Below are 4,287 nucleotides of genomic sequence, written 5' to 3' on the forward strand. Positions count from 1 at the left end.
AAAGGATGTTTTGCTATAGCAGACACATAAAAGGACATGTTATATTTAGGAAGTACAGGCAGTAGGAACTAGAGCACTGGTTCACTTTGCTCTGCCTTGCTGTTCTTCGCTGATGACACATAAGCATTGGTTCACCTTACATTGTGTTGCTGGGCTTTGCTTGTGATGATGTCATAGAGAGAAACTCTGGAAAGAACTTCTTGTTAGATTCCTGCAGCTTCTTGCTGCTTCCTCCAACTTGGGTGGGTTGGTGAGCCTTGCTGTTCCTTCTGGATTGATCTACCCTTGCTGATTTGTGTGTGGTGTCTGCTGAGTGGACTGGACTGAAACTGCTGGTTCATGAGTTATCTGCCAAGTGGACTGGTCTGCATCTGCTGATTTGGTGTTGGTGTTTGCTAGTGGACTGGACTGAGAATAACAAAGGCTGGAATTGCTTCCAAAGAACTATTTCTACACAGGTCCACTTCCCTCATATCCTAATAACCTTTCTTTTCCACTACCTCTGCTGGGTGGTGAAGTAGAGGAGTGGTTGAATCCTTATTAAAACAGGTTGTGAAAAATTTATGCCTATAGCTTTCTCTAGCAGACTGGAAGTTCAGTCTTTTACTTTACACAAGCTAGTTCCTTAGGAATTGCATATCAATTGAATCATTTACCCTGGGTTCTTTTTTGATTATCCCATAAATTAGCATTTTATGACCTTAGCTCCTAAATGCTAAAGATAGAGCCATGGTGGGTGACCCAAAACTGCTGAGTTCTGCTGCTTGCTGGAGCTGGAACTGTAACATGGCCCCATAGTTCTATTATATTATCACTGGCTTTCTGTTTTCCAACTCCTTCACTTCCTAAGCTTGGCTGTCCTAGACCTTTGTCTGTAGACAGACCTTCAACTCAGAGATCTGCATGGCTCTGTCTCCTGAGTGCTGAGATAAAAGGCATGAACCACCAAACCTAGACCTAAGCTTTTCTTCACCTAGAACTCACTCTGTCCCAGGCTGGCCTTGAACTCAGAAATCTGCTTGCCTTTTTTCCTGGGATTAAAAGTATGTACTACCATGCCTGGGCCTAAGCTTTTCGTGGACACTATTCCTCACTATACCTGTATCTTCCAGCCTCAAGATCTGGATCACAAGTGTGCCCTCCATTTCTGGATTGTGGTTCATTCCAGATTAAAAGTCTAAACCTGTAGGAGGCCACGGCCCCTCCCCTGGGCTATCCGAAGCCGCACCTTAAAAGATGGCACCTGTTGGCTATGGAGCTTGTGGTAAACGGGTCCATATTTGGTGGTGATATGTTCCCGTTCTTCTGGTTGGCTGAGGCCGCACGCCTGGTGAAGTGATGTGGCCTGCCATGATTGGAGTGGATAACAGTATAAAAGGGCTTGTATCCCTGCGCTCGGGGGAGATGAAGAGGGAGATGATGAAGATTGTTCAAGGTTCCTGAATAAACTGCTGTAAGAAGAACTGGTGGTTGCATCTTCCTTGCTGTGGTCGAGAGAGGACGCGACACAAACTATTCCTTGCTCAACTGCAAGCACAAATAGTAAACTTAGCTGGATGAGATCTTGCTCTGGGATTACCATTCCCTAAATCTCTTTATCTCCTCCCTTAATATATTTCTGAAAAAGCTGGCTCAGTGCAGCTGCCTCTGTTCTTTCAGGTCCATGAAGCCCCTCATATAATTCATATTACATCTTTATATTTTGTATAGTTTAGAAGTCCTGTAAAGAGCAGTTCTCACATCGGTTTATATATTCTTTTTTTTTTTTTTTTTTTTAAATATTTATTTATTTATTATATGTAAGAACACTATAGCTGTCTTCAGACACTCCAGAAGAGGGCATCAGATCTTGTTACGGATGGTTATGAGCCACCATGTGGTTGCTGGGATTTGAACTATGGACCTTCGGAAGAGCAGTCGGGTGCTCTTGCCCACTGAGCCACCTCACCAGCCCCGGTTTATATATTCTTAAACTCATGTTTTCATATTTCTTTCCCACAGCCTTAAGGGCTGTCTTGAATTTCAAAGCATTACCATCTTGCCGAGAAACACTAGACATATTCTCACTTCCTGGAACTGTGCTGTTTCTGATTATCATGGAGACATTAACCTTGGTGGGGAAAACATTCTTTGAAGGAGCAACATAAAGTAAAATACATACATTATTATATAAACAACCCTTATGCCTATAGCAACTGACTGCACTGGAGAAGACCCATGCCCTGCTGTCTCTGCTCCCAGGGTGGGAACCATATCACACTGTCCCTTTCGTGGCCATGCTGGACCTAGCACCTTCCACCCTATTCAACCAGTGTCTTAGGGTTTTACTGTTGTGAACAGACACCGTGACTATGGCAACTCTTATAAGGACAACATTTAATAGGGGCTGGCTTACAGGGTCAGAGGTTTGGTCCTTTATCATCAAGATGGGAGCATGACAGTACCCAGGCAGGCATGGTGCAGGTGGAGCTGAGAGTTCTACATCTTCATCTGATGGCTGCTTTGAGGAGACTCAGTTCTGGCCAGCTTAAAGCCTACGTCCACAATGACACACTTCTCCAAGAAGGCCACACTTCCTCCAAGAAGGTTACATCTACTCCAAGGCCACATCTCCAAATAGTGCCACTTTTGGGGCCAACCAAATTCAAACCATCACAACCAGGTAACTCAAAACCCTGCTTCCCTCTGATCCCTCCATTAATTAACAGCCATTTTTATTTAACCAGTAGATTTAAATTAACGAACAAGGTTTATACAACAAAGGCTTGTGAATGTCAGAATTCACTTCATAGGTCTAGACCTTTAGGTACAGAATCTAGTATTATAATACCCCAAGAAAGAAAAACACAGGGGTGGAGGTGTGGAGGGAGGGACATCTGAATTCCTGGACCAAAGCCCTCTTAAACTATACCATCCTGTATCTCTAGTCCCAGAAAGAAAACAACTCCCTGTGACTTACTTCTCCCAGAGTTTCCCTGATATTAGATCCAAACTCAAATCTCTAGAGAAAAAAAAACCTCCCGACTTCACAGGAAGTAGTCTTAGCTGTGGCCTTTAAGATGTATCATAGGAGAGATGAAAAAGCCCCCAAACAAACATACCCGAGGCTGGCTAAGACCTTTCAGGTGGCCATAGCAGCTGCCTAAGCTTCCAGAGCCTGGAAACCTCCAGGACAGTCAGGAGGGCAACTGGGCCTGGGTCTGTCCAAACACTCACAAACCATTCCAACCATGCCCATGGTGCCATCAAGAGGGACAATGGGCCGCTGACGGTTCTGCCATCCTTCGAAGCATGAAGACATCAAGCTCAGATCACCCTCCAGTCTACTAGGTCTGGCCATGGGCAACTGATGGCACCCGTGCCATCTCCAACACTGCCATCTCCAACAGAGAGGCTTGGGTAGTCACCTTAGTATCAGGGCAATCCATCTCCTGTCTTCTGGACAATGGGGCCCTGTTTTCAGTCCTGACAGAGTTTTGGGGGGACCCACCTGTCTGGGGTAGCTCTTACTTGAACATCCAGAAGATCTCTATCTCTAACCAACAGTCCATCCTAATAGGGTTTGGAAATTCAAAGGCCAGTTCAGTCCCCTAGAACTCTCTTATTCATTTCTTCTTCACCAGGGCTTCACCGCTTATGCCTGTTTTCTCCATGACCCAAAAAGAAGATTACTGTAAAAAGTGGTCAGAAACTTAAAATGGTTACTGTCTTTCTTAGTTAGGGTTTTACTGCTGTGAACAGACACCACGACCAAGGCAAGTCATAAAAAACAACATTTACTTAGGGCTGGCTTATAGGTTCAGAGGTTCAGTTCATTATCATCAAGGTGGGAGCATAGCAGTATCCAGGCAGGCTGAGTGTTCTATGTCCTCATCCAAAGGCTGCTAGTGGAAGACTGACTTCCAGGCAACTAGGGTGAGGATCTTAAGCCCACACCCACAGTGACACACCTACTCTGACCAGGTCACACCTATTCAAACAAGGCCACACCTCCAAATGGTGCCACTCCCTGTCCCAAGAATATACAAACCATCACAGTTACCTATATTGATCCTGCAAATACCATGGGACAAATCTGGGCCATCCTAATTGCATACCATCTACTGAATCACACTCTGCCTGGCCACTTTGGAGAGTGCTAGTTGTGTCTCCTCCCTTCCAGGTCAAACTCACAACCACAGAGGGTACTACAGTCTCTCACCTCACTTCTCACTAATACCCTTCCCCACCCCTTATCTCTCTCATCTCTCTCTATAAGGTATTGAAGACTGCTTTTTTTTTTTTTTT

This window comes from Mus pahari, chromosome 15 (genome assembly GCF_900095145.1).
Source record: "Mus pahari chromosome 15, PAHARI_EIJ_v1.1, whole genome shotgun sequence".
Taxonomy (NCBI): Eukaryota; Metazoa; Chordata; class Mammalia; order Rodentia; family Muridae; genus Mus; species Mus pahari.